This window comes from Rhinolophus sinicus, chromosome 4 (assembly GCF_057876585.1).
Source record: "Rhinolophus sinicus isolate RSI-liver-muscle chromosome 4, RSI-T2T, whole genome shotgun sequence".
Taxonomy (NCBI): Eukaryota; Metazoa; Chordata; class Mammalia; order Chiroptera; family Rhinolophidae; genus Rhinolophus; species Rhinolophus sinicus.
Window position 1 is genome coordinate 82,748,910 of NC_142504.1, and position 19,194 is coordinate 82,768,103.

Genomic DNA, 19,194 nt, shown 5'->3' on the forward strand with positions numbered 1-19,194 from the left:
AGATTGAATTAAAGTATTATATCTAATGACTTATTGTAGAAACATGGCAATTTGTCTGAAAAGCCTAGGAGAGTGGGTTGGAGGTATGACATTAGATCTGCCAAGAGATGGGGGGAATTGAAACAGACGCTGACAATGGAGTTTTAAACAAGTGGACACGTGGAACAGCATCTAATTTTTCTGAAGTTTTGTAAATGTGGAAGAAAATAATAACTATGTCGGTCTGATGGGTAAACAAGAATTTCACATAGCAGCAGAACTCTAAGTTGTGTTATCAGTTATTGCCTTATAGGTTAATAGGTCCATGAAATTTGTAACAAGACTAATGTCTAGGTTTTGAAGTAAAATTTTTGTCTCTGAAGAGGGTGTTTAGCAGCTAAGCAGGATTTGAGTCCTTATCAGACGGTGATATAGAGAATGGAAAGCAAGTTGGCAGTTAAGTGTTTTGTCTCCTATGCCGGGCTGGATGCCAATAATCAAGACTGAATTTGAAACAGAGGTTGAGAGAAACTCACAGCGAATGGCAGAGATGAGCTCCTCAGGTCTGGAGAGCCAAAAAGGCAGGATACTGGGACTATCATCCCCTGAAAACCACACAGAAGCTGCCCCTGGCCAGTTGAAGAAAGAGAGTGAGAGAATGTGAAGCCTTCTAAATGAGGTACTCATGTATTTGGGACCCCTTGATTTAGTCAGAAAGAGTTCAGAAATTGAGTCCAAACTTGCCTGCAAATAGAATGTTCAGTAGAGCCTAGTTATTGAGGAGCTGGAAAAAGCAGTGTAATGTCTATGGCTAATATTTAGTAAGTAAAACAATGAAGTTTAAACTAGGACTACGTCTGATTAATGTACATGTTTTTAAAACTCATGAGTATCATTCTTTTATGTAATTGCAGTCATAAGTCCTACTGTATGAAATAGATGTGTGCCTAAAAATGTATATGTAAACGATTATTGTTTGAATAAATTGACTTGTGTTATAAGTGCATAAAAACTCAGTTTAAAAAATATCAAATGAGGTCATCAGAAATATGAACTTTGTCCTTCAATATACGACCTTGACAGCAGTTCACAAATTACAATAAACATTTTCACTTCTATTGTCTCCTTTGAACCTCAGAGCAAACAGATATAATTAGTCATATTTTATGGAAGCAGCAGACGCTGAGAAGGAGAAATATAACCAGTCACACAACTTCTAAAAGTTAGCTCTAGGCCTTGAGCCATCTTTCCTTCCCTGTCTCTTTGTCTTTCTCCATATCTGTCCATCTCTCTACCACACGGCCTCTATGTTTTGTAAAAATATATTCTAACCTCACGTGTGTTACAGTCTGGGATTGAGATCTAATTAGTGACAGGAGGCACCGTCTTGGAAACATCAGCAATAGTTTAGCCTATTTTCTTAGCAGGCAGCATGACAGCTTTATGCTTGGAATATGCAGCCCTTGTTTCTCACACTTGACTCCTCTGTATGCATCCTGTATTACTCATATTCTCACTCATTGTTCTGACACTGTGAATTGGGGCCCCAGAAAACCCCCCAACAAGCTGTGTGTGCCTTCTTCATGGAGCTTTAACCATATTTCGGGGAGCAGCCTGTATAATTGCTCATGAATCAGCAGGCTTAGTGAAAATTTTCTTTTCATTCCAATTCTTTTGCTACCACATATATTTCTTAAATCTCACTGCCTCTATTCTGAAATATCATAACAGACCACCAAGCCTCGGTTCCTACATAGTTGAGGATGGACTGTGCTACACCCTGGTTTTAAGTGGGCCCATATTTCCTCATTGCTAAGCTGCCCTGCTTGACTCAATGATTTCCATATTCAATAAGCATACATCAAGTATAGGGTCTATAGCTTTAATTTTTTTATATTATACAGAATCAAAGGCAAAATGGACCTCTTGTCAATCTTTTCCTTCAGTATCAGCCTTTAAGATAAATAAAATAATTACTGTTTCTTTTGGGTTTAATGTATTCACTAAGTTTGTGACTGAACAACTTTTTGAAAAAGCGTTATTATTGCTTATTGGAATTGTACAGTGTTACATTTATAATAAAATAGGTTAAATGCAAATCAGGGGCTGATTGCAGAAATAGCCTGCCACATATGAGAATGGTTGCTGTGGGGAAAATTCATAGCATATTCCAAACAAATAATTCAATTCTAAGTTTAAAATCAACCTAGTTGCAGCTTCAAGGTTGCTTGTATTTAGTTGTTTTGAAATGAAGCACACCTGCTTGACGCCTATTACAGGTACCATACTTAACTTTCTTCTGACTATTACAGCTGAGTTTACAAATACTACTTGTTCCGTGGAAGTAATTTATAACTTTGAGGTCAGTAAAGTGAAATATCATCACCTTAGAAGCGTTTGTTGCTCAATCATGCTGTAGTTGAATTCACACATCGTGTTTCAGAAAACAAGGTTTGACTTGTGAAATATCAGAATTCCCATAAATACCAAGGATCATAACTTACCTAGAAGGAAAACATATTTGAAAAAAAAAAAAAAAAAGATGCCATTCAATCAAAAGAGTTTTGCATTGAAATAGGAAGAGAGAAAAGAAATTAGTAAGATTAAATTCAAAACAAGGTATTTTAGAAAACTATGTATATGACTAAAAAAAATAACTAGGGAAAGGCTATAATGGAAAAGAAAATGATTAGTTTTCAGTAGAAAATAATAGAAAGAAGAATGTTAAGGAGTCTGAACATTTTTGAAAAATCCAGATGATACAAGCAAGTAGTGAGGATTTGGCTGAGGGCGAAAGTATGAATGTGGGAGTGAGCTACAAACGAAAAAGCTAGATAAGGAACATGCATGATACTTCCCTAATAAAGGAGCAGAGATGAGATGTGACATTGATTGAGGAAATCCACTCTTCTGATATCTGCAGGAGCCCCATCTTTTTCCAAAGTTGACAATCTGACAAATTTTTGTCTTGTCACTTGTATCTCTCATAAGAAATGAGAAAATATATATGTACTGTCAGTGTTCAGACTGGAGAAGATTCAGAGGTATGATGACTCTCTTTAAATAAAGAAAAAAATTGTCATATGAGAAAGGGATTATTTAACCTAATATACAATTCCAGAGGTTATAATGAGAACTAATGGGCAGAAATTCAAGGGGAATTAAATTTGAGTCAATAAATGCAAGAGCTGCTGTTAGTTAATTATTAATGAGTAGAGATACACAACAATGGAATGGGCTATGGGCTTTCCAGTGAGTAAGTAAGATGGTAATCATGGATTTGTGATTTGAAAGTCCAAAGAAGTGAGGTCTCTGAGGCTAAACAACACTAATCTTTATTAAAAGGGAGGGGATGTTGCTACTAGTACTACTACTAGTAGTTAAAATTTATTGAATGCTTATTATAATTCATGCACTGTTTTAAGCCTTTTACTTACTAACTTATTTGGGACCAGTGGCAGTCACCAAAGAGTTGACAATAACCATGAAAAAAACAATATAGGAGGGTAATTTAGAAAATCAAGTAGGAGAACTCTTGATGAGGAAAAAAAAAAGTCTAGTTGTCAATATTGGTTGCTTCAGCTACAAGAAAAAGTGGAATGAATACCTGGAACTTTAGCTAATAAGATACTGGTCATTTGAAGAAGGCACTTCTAATATAATATTGAGAAGAGTCTAAATAAACCTAAAAGTTGGGAAGAACCCTAGCTATAATAATTGTAATTCAGGATTTTAAATGCAATTGTCAAAGATGGTATCTTTGGTTCTCAATTCTCAGTTTGTCCTTTCTTCATCACTGAGAGTTTTTGTATTTCTGAATCCCCTCTCTTCCTTCCCCTTTTTCCCCCCTCCCCGCCCTTTCTCCTTACACTTACTATGTAGAGAGCTCTATATACATTAGTACTGGTAGAAACTTGGGTCTTTAACCACTAATGTTATCACTGATCAATTCCTTTAGTTTCAGACAGATGTCTAAGTATTTAGATACATTGTGGAATTTCTTATGTTAAATATTAAATTTAGTGAGGAGTGTTTGGGTTTGGTAGTGAGAAATAGTTTTGGAACCAGTTTTTCCTCTTTTAGAAACAATCTCTTCTTTAAGTGTGCTTTGGCAGCCCAAAGACAGATAGACTGGCAAACCCCTCTGGCTACCTGGCAGATGTCAGTCTCCCTGCTTTCCCCAGCTCCACCCAACAAGCTGCCTTTGGGAATCTATTCCCTGATTCCTACAGATTAGGCATGACTCGGAGGCTCAAATAGGGTCGCAATTTGTTCTTATGCCCCATTCTCCAATTCTTCTAACCATCAGTCTCCATTTAATAAATAAAATGCTTGTAATTTTATCTCTATGGCAATTAAATTTTTGACTTTTAGATGTCTACTGATTAAAATAATTACATTATAATCTTTTTTAAAATGGCAGACAATTCCATCTATATCTATATGTATTTCTGTCACATTATTTTTGAGACTACGTTGTAGTCTCAAAATGTTTTCCTCAATTTTGGTGTTTAACTTTTATGCATATATTTAAAATAACCTATTCTATTCTATTTATGTATTCTATATTTTCTTAATAATTTTGTGTGTAATTTTTTTTTTGTGTGTAAAAGTCTAGTGTTATTCTTTGTGTGTAATTGTCTAGTGTCATTCTTTGTGTGTAATTAATATATTGACATCATAGCATTTTTTATTTTTGTTAATATAATAATGTCATGCACTATATGTTTAGGGTTATCATAAGAAGCTTATTTTTTTCTCAGCTTTATTAAGATACAAGTACGTATAACGCTGTGTAAGTTTAAAGTGTACAATGTGTTGATCTGATACATTTACATATTGAAAATGATTATTACTATAGCGTTAGTTAACACCTCCATCTCCTGGCATAATTACCATTTCTTTTTTGGGGTAAGAATATTTAAGGTCTACTGTCTTAGCAACTTTCAATGATATAATACAGTATTATTAACTATAGTCATCATGCTGTATATTAGATCCCCAGAACTTATTCATCTTATAACTGGAAGTTTGTACCCCTGACCAACATTGCTCCATTTCCCCCACTCCACAGACCCTGGAAACAACCATTCAACTCTGTTTCTGAGTTCAGCTTTTTTAGATGTCATGGATAAGTATCTGTCTTTCTCTGTCTCATTTATTTTATTTAGTGTAATGCCCTCAAGGTCCAGCCATGTTGTTGCAAATGGTAGGTTTTCCTTCTTTCTCATGGCAGAATAACATCCATTGCATATCTATACCACATCTTTATCCATTCATCCATTGATTGACACATATATTGTTTCCATATCTTGGCTATTGTGAGTAATGCTGCAATGAAGATGGGAATGCAGATGTCCCATCTGTGTCCTGATTTCATTTCCTTTGTATATATACCCAGAAGTGGAATTGCTGGAGCATACTGTAGTTCTATTTGTAATTTTTTGAGGAATCTCCATACTTGTTTCCAAAGTGACTGCACCAATTGACATTCCCTCCAACAGTGAACAAGGGTTTGCTTTTCCCCATATCGTCACCAACACTTGTTCTCTCTCTCTCTCTCTCTCTCTCTCTCTCTCTCTCTCTCTCTCTCTCTGTCTCTCTCTGTCTCTCTGTCTCTGTGTCTCTCTCTCTCTCTCTCTCTCTCTCTCTCTCTCTCTCTCTCTCTCTCTCAATAATTGTTCTTTTGACAGGTGTGAGGTGGTGTCTCATTGTGGTTTTGATTTGTATTTCCCTGATGATTAGTGATGTTGAGCATCAGCATCTTTTCATGTACCTGTTGGTCATTTGTATGTTTTCTTTGGAAAAATGTCTGTTTAGTTACTCTGCCAAATTTTTAAATCAGGTTGTTTGTTTGCTGTTGAGTTGAATGAATTCCTTAAATATTTTGGATATTAACCTCTTATCAGATATGTATGATTTGCAAGTATTTTATCTCATTCCATAGGTTACTTTTTCATTTTACTGATTGCTTCTTTTGCTGTGGAAGGCTTTTAGTTCAATGTAGTCCAATTTATAAATTTTTGCTTTTGTTGCTTGTTTTCTAACTTTTTAAAGGTTTCTTTTCATTTATTTAGTTTTTCACTATTTCCATTTAGGATATTTTGCTAATTATAACTTCTCCATATATTTTCAATTTGTTCTAAATTCTATGAGAAGATCCTTTAAATTATTCAAAACCAATCTTTAATGTACATTTAAGTAATTATAAAATTAGGGAAAAATTGTTAACTCCTACATAAGTAAGGCAAGTAATTTTATAGTCCTTTGTTCTTTTGTCACTATTAATATAATCTGAGATTTTAATATCTTATCTCTGTCACTAATTTTAACAATATTGAACATATTATCCTTCAATAATTTTTGACATTTTTATAGATATAGCTCCTATATCTATGTAAATTAATCATTTTAAGTTGATTCTAAAGTGCTTTTGATATCTACTTCATGACATCCATTTTGAGCTCTGAATCATATTACATTTTTGTATGTCATTAATCATTTTTTTCACAGAGATATATATGTCAATATTTTATTGACTTCTCACACGAAAGGCAACTTGATTGGCTATAGAATTCTAGGGTTTCAATATATTTTGTGTTGTAAAAGATAATCCTATTTCCTTTTATTTATTTTGAATTTTATTGTATTACATAACTTTCAATGATGATTACCTGCTTGAATTTTGGTAGAATTTGTACTTCTTTATTATGTAATTCAAATTTTTCATTACATATTTCTAGGTGTGAACCTTCCTTTGTATGTCTGGTACTCAATAAAGATATTTGAATACTGGCCCGGTGGCTCAGGTGGTTAGAACTCCCTGCTCCTAATGCCAAAGGCTGTCGGTTCAATTCCCGAATGGGCCAGTGGGCTCTCAAACACAAGGTTGCCAGTTCAATTCCTCGAGTCCCATAAGGGATGGTGGGCTCTGCCCCCTGCAACTACGATTGAAAACAGGCACCTTGAGCTGAGCTGCTGCTGAGCTCCTGAGTGGCTCAGTTGGTTGGAGCACATCCTCTCAACCACAAGGTTGCCAGTTTGACTCCCGCAAGGGATGGTGGGCTGCGCCCCCCCTGCAACTAGCAATGGCAACTGGATCTGGAGCTGAGCTGTGCCCTCCACAACTAAGATTGAAAGGACAAAAACTTGACTTGGAAAAAAAGTCCTGGAAGTACACACTGTTCCACAATAAAGTCCTGTTCTCCTTCCCCAATAAAAAAATTAAAAAAATAAAAATAAATCTTAAAAAAAAAATAAAGGTATTTGATGGTTACTGTCAAGATCCATTTTTAAGTCAGAAACTAGTTTTTCTCATGAAATTTTATTATGATTATGACTATTTATTTAAATTAGAATATTTATTCAAGAAGAAGTTGCTGGAGGCAGACAACTGCCAAAATTTTATTATTTTTTACAGCCTATATCCTTTGCATACTTCATCAGAATTTTTATTATCCATATTTTTAATTATTTTTCTTTGTGGTTTCTGTAAAATATCTTCATTATTATGTTATAGTTTGTACTTTTAGATACACTCTGCAGTCAGGAAAAGTCCCTCCTGTTTTTCCAAAGGGGGGGGGTTGGGAAATGGGAAATGCTGTATTTTTCACTTTCCATTCAATCTTTTGGAGTTTCACATAAAATACATCAGTTAAAGAAACCATACACTTGTCATTGATTAATTTGGTTTAATAAACTTTGTTTTAGAATAGTGTTTACAGAAAAAGTGTGAAAATAGAACAGAAGGTTCCCATATAACCCACCTCCAATGTCTTCTATTATTAACATCTTACATTAGTATGGTACATTTGTCACAATTAATAAACCAGTCAATTATTGTCAACTAAAGGCTACATTTTACACAGGTTTCAGTTTTTACCTAATGTTCTTTTTTTTTATTCCAGTTATGAACCAAGATAAACATTGTTTTTTATAAGATGGTATGCATTTCAGATCACAGATTTCTTGTGAGGTAGATATGAGATCATGAATGTAACTATACAATCCTAATGATGGGTACATTGAACAAGTTCTGGATCCTTCATTGTCCTAACCTGTGGTCAACAAAATGGGGCACATACAGTCTAAGGATAAGGAAACTAATATAGAGGAAAAGACTATAGTAGAACTTTAAAAAATCATATTGTTGTCCCTTGTTTTTAAAATTTATTTTTGTATAGTTTATAATTGCGTAATACATATCAATAGATATACTTAACTTACAACTTACTAAATAAACAGAAAGTTCTTGTGCAAACCCTTATGCTGATAAAGATGCATAATAAAAAGAAACGGGGGGTCCAAATTCTTTAGCAAAAAGATACCTGATATCTGAGACAAACGAATTTCGTTTGTATAACTGTACAAATAATTATTAAGTGTATGACTTTGAACAAGTATTTAATTGTTGAAGTTTTAGTTTTCAAATCAGTAAGTGGGAAGCTACAAAAGCAAAAGGGATAATTACAAAAGACAATACCTGATGATTTCATAAATTCTGTCATTTTTTATTAACTTAATAATTTGGTAGACAACAATAAAATCAAGTGTTAGGACATGATATGATCCTCCTGAGTTGCATCTGACATAGCTAACTATCCTGAAATGAAATCTCAGTTACTTAGATCAACAAAGATATTCAAGGTCATACAAACAGTATGATTCAATTATGTTAACAGTAGTCAATTCAAACATAACTGCCTGATATAATGAAATTAAAGTAATCAATATATTGCAAAAATAATTTTAATGTCTGGAAGGGGACTTCTGGTGTTACAAAAGATGTAAATTGGAGGTCTTCCATTTTATTCCAATGCATACTGAATATCATCATTTGTCCTTGAAATTCATCAAATTATATATTTCTTTTTCATATTTTATAAAATTACTATAAGGTTCCTAACATATTCTGATTTTTAAGACTTGGTTATTTGATAATTATAAGAAGTCCTTAATTTGCCTATTATCTTTCCAAACATTCTCTTGATCCTAGCACACTTCAGTGTCTTTAAAAGTTGAGGTCAAATTACAAAATAATTATTAAACTGAATTTGAAATTATTCAAGTATTGGTATGAATATTGATATTCATTGACATTGGTATGAATTTCCATACTTTTTCATTATAATCACACATATAGGAGTATCTTTCTATGGTGTCAATACTGAAAAATGGATCTCCTTTATTAATTAAAATTTAATGTAATTTGTGTAATTCATGGGTATCTATTAAGTAAATACATTAATGAACTCTGTAAACATGTAAAAACAGCATCATGACACTTATGATGATTAATGAACTCATAAATATGGATTTACTCTCCAAACTCCTGTGCATTCAGTGATATTAGGCATTAAAGTAACATTTTTTTAAAGGAGCAACTGCTTTATTCCATGGAATGTTTAATTTGGTGTATTACATGGAATTTTAGCAAGCTTTTCAGATAATGAAACATCCACTTCTGACCAAGATAGACTAGTAGGGACCAAATTTACACTCATGTCTAAAACAACTAAAACAAAAGAAAACCAAAAAAAAAAAAAAAAAAGAAAGAAAGAAAGAAAGAAAAATATGAGAAATGATGGTTCTCAAGATATTGGAAATAGGTAACTTAATACAATAATCCCTAAGATATAGGAAACAAAAGAGTTCAGATGCTGCAGGCTATTGACTAAGGAATCATTCAAGGCTGTAACACAAGGAGGGTAAACTCAGGTTAACCTCAGTGGTCTCCCTTAGTTGAGGAGATGTAGTTGGGAGTCTGGAGAGGAGAAAGCAACTTGAATTCACAAGGGAAGACACTTGAGGGGACTGAGTTTTCTAGTCAGAAAGAAAAGTAAAAGAAAAAATACGAGAGACTTTTGCCTGTCAATTTTTCCACGTTTAGAAATGTGATAAAAAGAACTACCGGAAAATGTCTAGTATGGCAAATCAGAATGTTGTGTCCTTTCAGGGTATAAAAATGCACTGGAATTGGCCTCTGCTTTCCAGTTTTTCATCCAGTAGGACAACTGAGAAGTGATCCACATGTAGCTATGGTGCAAGTCATTACATATTATGTGTGTGTGTTCTTCCTTCTTCCTCCTTGCTTCTCTTCCTCCTTCCCTCGCTTCCTCTTTCTGTTTTGGAGAGAAACACAATCAATGGAGGAGAAATTCAAAGAAGGAAAATCTCACTATTCAATGTGATAATCAGAGGGTATTATTTAAGCAAAAACATAGAGGCAAGAGTGGAGAGAAATAAGGGTTGTCATGAACAAAGTATTGCAGACAGAATAAGGACCGCACGCTTCTGGTACAGTGAACAGTTTGACTGGAACAGATGTGTCAGGAAGATAATTGCCATTAGAAGAATTGAAAAAGAACCATCATGTTTTTCAGAGTCTTAAGACATAAGGTCAGAGCTCCCTCCTGAATATCTTACCTATTCATCCAACTAACTTCGGGAAATCACTGTGGAATGTTTCACTTCAAATTTAACATATTCGAAAGACAAAGGGGAACTGAGGAAAGTTTTTGAAAAGGATGTTACCCACTGACTGATTCAATTTGAGGGAAATGAGAAAGGTGGTAGCTTTACTGCTAGAAAGTAGTAAATTTGAAATTGAGAAGTTCCATGTACTCCTCCTTACCTAAAATAAGGAAATGTGAGGCCTGCACTGGAAAGGAGGTTAAAGGTGAGGAACTTCAGGAAACAGCCAATGGCATGACGGATGAACTCAGAAAAAGTTTGAGAAAATTTTAGCTAAAGGCAGTAGGGATGAGAGGTGTGTGGTCAGAGATTCAACTAGTTAACAGGAATGTAAGGAGGGTATTTTATAGGTGGGAGAGAAAGATGCCTGGGATGACATAGTGTAGTGCTGTGTGGTGGGGGTCAGAGGATGAAGAGACAGGTTCACTGAGGGGATGGCAAATATACATAAACATCCAAGTGCAATAAAACGCAGTATAAGACTCTTCATGTGCTATTTTGATTAGGGGAATATTAAAATGCTTTAATAATTAGCAATAGAAAGGAAACATAGTACAGTTATTACATTGCATTATTTACAACTTTTATGTAGCACAAATGTGACTTTTAAAGTGATACTTATGGAAAAACTTTTGTTTAAGGAAATAAGGAAAGGAATATGAGTAAGGTAAACTAAAAATCAGCAAAAGTTGGGTTTCCTGCTAGTAATTGTAGTTATTGAAATTCAGTATTTGTTTGACCAAGGTGAAGCTTATAGTAATTTTAAATTCAATTTTTTTTGAAAATAAGGACATATTTCAAAGATCTGTACTCCTTCAAATCGTATTCATTATCATAACTTCACATGAACACTTCACATAGCTGTAGTGAGATAATTAAATACATTTACATTTTACTAACAACTCCATATGTAACTGTATATTTTTAATATATTAAATATAAGTAAAAGAATGATCCTAGGAATAGTTTGAAAGAAATGCATTTTGACAATTGCATGAGTTGTTCCTTTGCTCATTAGTTAATTTCCTGTGAGTTATTGTTAGACATACATTATCTCCCTTGCCCTTCAGAATTAAAGATAGACATGTTTCCATCATGCTGGAGTGCCTTTTGGATACAACAAAGCCTTTAAAATGTAGATGAGGTCATAATCAATAGTGAACTTCATGATCTGCTGTATTACTGTGCTTCTAGCAAAGATGTCCCCATTCCTTTTATGTTGCCTCATGGCTTTAATATTTTGTGTCCATTGATTCCCTGCAGCCCCCCACTCCCGTGCTGTTTGTTAAGACATTCTTAATTTCACCCCTTAGATTCATATTTTCAATTTATCTACCATTACTACCACCGTCAAGTTAAGCCTTGTCCCATAACTTAGAGTTGCCTTTACTTTTGCGAGATGACAATTATGTACCATTTGTTCTCCTGTGTCTTCCATGAAACAGTACTTTGTTTTCTTTTACCTCCTGCACAGTTTCCTCTTCCTGTAAATACCTGTCAGGTGCTCATATATGCTTTCTGATCTCAGTCCTCTTCTCATGCCATCGTTTTCCCAATTGACCTGACCATCTCATTCCCATACTTCCAGTCCCACCTCTGTTCTTATGGCCCTGAGTTTTACAGGCAGTTGTAGCTCTCTCCTTAGTTACAAAACACATTGCAAACCACAGTACTTACTAGTCAGCACCTTTCTTAGGCTCCAGTGAGCCTTTCTAATTCAACATGCCCATCACGGAACCAAGTATCTTCATTCAGAATGCCTTCTCTGACCGTTCCTTCTCATTCTTTTCTGTTTATCCCCACAGATATCCAATACAGGGGATACAATAATAAATAAACTAAACATCGCTCACCCCTCTTAGGGGTAGCAGTCAAATGGAATAAAATGATAATTTTTAACAGATTAATCTGGTGGTCAGATGATAAAGGAAACTGAAATAATATACTGGTGAAAAGACAAGCTACTATAATAATAATGTGACAATATTCTCTATCAATTTAGCAGTAGCTTGTGGTTACTGACAACACTTTGATAAAATGCCTTCATAATCAAACTCCCTTCCAGCAGAACACTGGTAGTGCCTCTCTTTTATTAAATTTCCTTCTAACATGCTCTACCAAATTATGAAGGACCTGTAGTTGGTCCAGAACACTCTTTAAACTTAAAAACAAACAAACAAACAAAAAAACAATTAAAAGTATAAAGCTAGAATGAGCAGAAAAAATCCATTTAATTGTGAAATTTTTACACCAAACTGTACATTAGTAGTAATTAAATGAGAAATCCTTGGTTCTGTGTCTGATTGAGACACAAGCTTGCCAGTGGAGGCTTTTGCAGAGCAAAGGTTGGCAGCACCGTAATGCCACATTTATCTTTACTTTTATTTTGTAATTGGGACAAATTTTCGAAACAGTAAGCTTTGAAAGTATCTTGTTAATTCTATCAAACCTTTAGCCCCCAGGCTTTAAAGATGAGGTGAAAATAACTTTACATCTCCAAGAGATGGTCAGGCCAAATTCCTCTTTTGCTAAGGGACACTTATGTTAATTAGAATCTGTAGACTGTGCTGAGGGGAGAATGGTTTAACTGCAAAACCCTTTGGGAACAAACTGGTTGCCTAACAACTAGTGACTGAATCTCTTTTCTCTCTCTCTCTCTCTCTCTCTCTCTTTCTGTTTTTATTTTTATTTTTTCCTTTCTCATCCTTTGCCAAGGTAATGAAGCCAAACACTAAATGAAAACACATTCACTATTGTTTAAATGTGCTTTAAATTAACCCTTTTAGCTTAGATTTGCGAGCAGTTCACTTCTAAGGATTTCATTGTTAATGTGCTTTCAAAGTAAGTGAGATTGTCCTTAAAAGAGTAAATTTGTTATCAATTTGATATCCAGAGAAACTTGATTATAATAATGTAAATCCCGAGGCATTTCACTGACTGCTACTGCCAGAGTCTCAGTCATTGGCTATTTTAGGATATATCCTGGGCAAAAGTAAGATTAAAGAAATTTAGTTCTTGTTTTAACTTTAATTTTCTGGTAAGGTAAGTTTTGCAGTCAATCCTCACCTAATACGGTCGATAGGTTCTGTGACTTTAAGCGAAACAGCGTATAATGAAACCAATTTTGCCATAATCTAATTGATACAAACAAGAGTAAGTTCTTAAGGCATCTCATCAACATTATAACTAAACGACGAGTGGAACAACTTTATTCGAGGATCTGCTGTACTGAGCAGGAAGGCTCATAAAACAGCCCCATACTCTGTTTCAATGTGAGATGTAATAAAAAAGCTCAGCAAGAATGCAGTGGTTTGTCAGTCCTCTCCAATATAGTCTCCTCTCTCTCCAGACATAACAACCATTCTGAAACTGTTGTATATTTTTCCCTTCCATCTCCATCTATGTGTATCCTTGTATAATATACAGTATGTTATATATTTCCAAGTTACAGAGATATCATAACGAACATACTTTTCTTCAACACTGTTATTTAGATTTACTCATATTCACATATAGATCTAATGTTTTATTTTATTTTTTTACCAAAAATGTAATTTTACATTTTATAAATATGCCATCACTTCTTTATCCGTTTTTCTACTTGTAGACAATTAGGTTGTTTCTAGTTCTGTGCAAACACTGTTAATATATAACCTTGAACATGTCTCCTTCTGCTCATACATAATATTTTCTAGAAGATGTGTATTCATTCAGAAGTGGGATCACCATGTGCATATGTCCCTTCACCTTTTTTTTTTTGCTCTTTGTTTCAGTGGGTAATATTTTTCAGGCCTCCAGATTCAGAGATTTTTAATGCTTAGTTTCTTTGGTTACCGTAAATAATTCTTTTCTTTTTTTCTTTTTTTAATTAAAGTTTATTGGGATGACAATTGTTAATAAAGTTACATAAGTTTCCGGTGTACAGTTCTGTAATACCTCATCTATATATACATCATGTTGTGTATTCATCACCCAGAGTCAGTTCTCCTTCCATCACCACATATTTGATTTTAATAAAGGTGTATTTTGTTTTCATTACTACTCCTGTTCAGTTTTCTGTTCTGTTTTGTTTGCCAGCATATGTCTGATATGTTTTTGCATCCTTTTGGTTTCAATATTTCTGTGTCACTATGTTTAAATCTGACATTTATGAAAAGTCTAAGGATGGATTTTTAAGGGATGTACTTAGCTCACTTCCTTGGTCATGATTACTGATATATTTACAATTAATTTTACTATTTTATTTTCTATCTTCTGTTTATGATGAGTTTTCTTTGCTACTTCTTAGCCTTTACTTTCTCAGATTGAATTTATCATTTTTTTATTTATTTCCTTTTTTCCTTTCTACTAACTAGGAAGTGATATAGTCTATTTTTATACCATAGTGAGCATAATTTTCTAAACTACATATCTGAATTCAATCTAAAGTTTTCCAATATTTCTACCCTTTCAAAGAACATATGGATGGAATTTAGCGCATCTTAGCTCCGATTACACCCTCTTGCATGTTCCATCAAATTCTTATCTGGTATTTTAGATCCATGTTTTTAATGCTTACCAATTCTTATAAATTTCATTATTCCACAATTTTCATAATTGCCTTACTTTTACTTCTTGTGTAGTACTCTGTGAATTTGGGTTTACTTTCCTTTTTGCAGAATTTTACATTTAGTTGTTATGTAACTAAATTCATATGAGTGGGAAACACATAGTCTTTCTTTTCCTTTTTCTCCTAAAAATACAACTTGTCCTCTGTTTTTATGAAAATTTATAGAATGTTGGATTCTACATTGCAGCACATTGAAGATAGTATGCCACTAGTCTCTTGTGTTTTTTTGGGAAGAATCCTCTCAATGCCATTGTTGTTTCTTTGGAGATAATCTGTGTTTTTGTTTTTGTTACTTTCAAATTTTCTTCTTTGCTATACCACTTTGTAGTTTCACTACAAAGCTTTTAGTTCTTTACATTTATTTATTAAGTTGAACTCATCATTTTCTAATATTTATGACTTTCAATACTTCTGGAAAATTCTCAGTAATTGTCTCATTAACTAGTTTTCTTCCTATTTCTTTCTTTTCTTCCTACCTGGACCACATATTTAATCTATGTAGTAATTTCTCATTTTAGTTTTCATATCTTAATTGATCTTTCATATTTTTCATTTTTGTTTTTTTGTGCTGATTTATGGGTAATTCTCTCAGCTCCATCTTTTACCCATTGAGTATTAAATTACATTGCCAATTTTCATCTCCACAAGTTCATTTTGATTGTCTCCTAAACTTGCTTGCTTATTTTTCCCTTAAAAATTTCTTATTGTTTCAAATCCTTCTTTCATCTCTTCAGTCACTTTAAATATATGTATTTTGTAATATTTTTCACCCTTACGTGAAATTGCTGGGAATTTAAACCTACTTGTTATTATACTTTTCTTATGTAATTTTAACATTTTTCTTTTCTTTTTTTTTATTAGTTTCAGGTATACAGTACAATGTAATAGTTAGACATTTACGCCCCTCACAAAGTGATAAATATTTTTGTTTGAACTAATTCTTAGTTGTTAGATTTTTTTCTAAGTTATAGAGTGAGTTTGCTTTTTTTCTTTTTCTTTTATTCTTGTGACTATTCTAGGGGTTTCATAGCCTAGGACAGGGGTGTACAAACTGCGGCCCGCAGGCCAACAGGCCCGCAATCCATTTTTAATTGGCTCGCAGCAAATTCCAAAAATATATTTAGTTTACTTAAATAAACCAGGTGAGGCAATACGCACTTCACCTCGAGTGAGTGGCCCGGCTGTTTGTGTATTTTACCACATATGGCCCTTGGTGAAAAACGTTGAAAAAAGTTTGAACACCTCCGGCCTAGGACATGATTAAAAATACAAATGACCATTTTAGGATTTTAGTTTCCATACCCTGTGTACATTTGGAAACTATTCCTATGTCTGCCATAATCTTAGTTGTTTTTTTTTTGTTTGTTTGTTTGTTTTAATTTCTTTTCCCCACCTGGAGTCTGGGACAGAGACCAATTTCCAGAGACAATGAAAGGAATTTTTAGTGTTGTTGTTGTTTTAGGGATGGGATGTCTTTTCTGGATCTCAGCTTTAAGTTTCTCTACCATGCTCAAATCAAAGTTCATATTACCTCTTCACAGTTGGGAGTCCCAGATTTCCTGATCTTGCTACTACTAATGCCTTCTTCCTGAAGATATCTTTTTTTTCTTTTCTTTTTTCAACATCACACTATTCCAGCTATGCTTGACATTTTTAGTTTCTTGAATATAGCATGTTCCTTCTTGCTTCTGGGACTTTAAAGAACTGCTTCTACTTTATAGATCATTCCTTTCGCCTTCCCTTCCTAAGATAACTCTAAGTCCTCTATTTCTAGCATTCTTTCTTTTTTAATTTTTGTTTGTTTCTTTCTTTCTTTAGAGCCTCCCTAATTACGTCAGTTCCTCCAGCATGGAGTTTTCATAACACACGTGCATCTTTATCTTAAAATTTACCGTCTATCATTACAGTAACCTATTTAACCATTTGTCTTCCTTGCTAAACTATATTCTCCACAAGGGCAGGAAAAACATTTATCATGTTTACTACTATATACTCAGTGCCTAGAAAACTTTCTATACACACTAAATATTTAATTGGTATTGGTTTTATGAAACAAATAAAGTGCACACATTGAGAAAATGAGTGAATAATGACTTTAATTTTTTGGTTTTGATTTTTGGTTGTCACATCATAAATACTGTTGAATTAAGCTTGCTATTAACTAAAAGCGTAATCTACTTTTATATACACAATTGTTTGACGTATCCTAAATATGAAACACTTTCAAGAAATTCATGTGGATTGTCATGGTTAGATTCTGTATATGTAGGGATAAATTATCTTAGCTCTCTGGCATTAGTTCTTTTCTAAGTAATTTGACCAAAATGATTAGTGAATTAACGGTCAGAACATTTGATGTCATATAGATTCTCAAGGATCTCTTACGCTATGCAATCAACCTTGCTCTTTGAACTAATTCTATGCCCAGATACTCCCAATGCACTTTATTTTGATCATAGCAACCAAGAAGCTAAAACCATGTTAATACTTCATTCTACAAAGTTTAATCGTTAATGATAATTTATAAATATGGGCAAGAGAAGTGGTTCTCCTTACTGTGAAAAACTAAAATAAATTTTTCCTGAGGAGAGTTAAAGCCATTCTAGGTGGAAGATATGAGGAGGCAGATATTGTACACATGAACCCCAGCTGGTACAGGCAAATCACTGCAGGAAAAAATTCTGAAATGAAATAGTAGAAGCAGTCTTCATGCCGCCTTACCAGTGGGGATCTGTAGATGAGTTGTCAAGGACACTTGACCTGAAGTTTAGGAGGAAAAACAGCAAAAAAACATCAATGTACATCTGCTTACATTTATTAGAGTGAGGTAATAGTACTCTTTCTTTTATTTAATCATTCTACAATATATAATAAGATATACAAATTTATACTACAAAGGGAAAATATTAAAATACGTATTTTTGATCTTAGTTCTCAATACAGATAAGGATTCTTTCATACAGAGAGAAGAGATATTCTTTATATTTTCCAGAACGCTCTTGTTTATGTTCGTATTGAAAGAAGTCTTACCTCCATGAATTCATTCTGTATATGTACTATATTCATACTTTCGTTCTTTTACTGTACAAAAAAACACCCAAAACAAACAAGCAAACAAAACAAAGCAAAAATCTGTGGTTGAATGTTGTCCTAAAATAACTGGGAATTGAAACAGCAGCAAGTTTGTAAATGGTTTTTTCCCTCAAATCTGTTCAGAGTAAATACGTTCCTAACTAAGCTACAACCTTGTGTTGAGATAGCAATTGATTACAGTTTAATATTGTTCGTTTATCTCCATATGTTACTAGCAAGCTGTACTTAGAATGTATATATTTTTTGGTAATGGACTGATATCCAATTCTTTGATTTTCAATAGTATTAAGCAGAAAGCTAGACCTCTGAATATAAGGACATGTCCATTTAGGAAACTGATATGCTCTTCTTCTAATACTCTTAAAATGCTTGTTAGGATGGTAAAGGTGATTGGTTCTGTGGAAATCCTCTGATCACAAAGTCCAGGCTGATGTATTATGAGAATTTGTTTTTACACAGAATAGTATACATTTTATGTTGTGTTCTTCATTTATTCTGTAGAGAGTACCAGAATACATTTGAAGTGCTTTTTGTATTATATGAATCCATCTGTTTTTTAAACATTGCCTCTGTGAAAACTGCTTTTAATTTAGTAAACAAGTACAATTACATTGTTAGCTACAAAATGAAAGGAGCAGTAATATAATAGTAAATCAATATTAGATTAATTCAAGGAATGGAACTTATGTAACATTGCCAGATCAACACCAGAATTTGGATTTGGGGTGTGTGTATGTGTGTGTGATTGCCAAGGCTGTTAAAATGAAAACAAATTGGTATTTTCTTTCTTTGTTTAAATCTAACTTTCACTGGAATAAATTTTAGTTAGTATAAGGTACCAATGCTTAGAGGAGAATGATTTGGAATATTTCTAGGATTGATGGTAGTGAGTGTTTTAGATATAAATGATTTGCTTTAGAGAAAGCTCTCATTAATTTCATTACCACTTGAGCAATTTCAAGGAACTCACAATGGTAACAGATAGTATCATTATGGATACAATAGTATTTTCAAGAGTGATATCCAATGCCGTTAGAAGA

At 33.6% G+C, this 19,194-nt stretch overlaps 1 long non-coding RNA gene across 1 annotated transcript in view; it reads left to right on the forward strand.

The window, feature by feature from the left end:
* Positions 1–474: 474 nt before the first annotated feature.
* Positions 475–19,194, forward strand: part of LOC109452335 (uncharacterized) — a 42,356-nt gene continuing 23,636 nt past the window's right edge. Inside the window, exon 1 of the long non-coding RNA XR_002138125.3 lies at positions 475–658. This is a non-coding gene — a long non-coding RNA (uncharacterized LOC109452335). The remainder of the gene's footprint in view (positions 659–19,194) is intronic.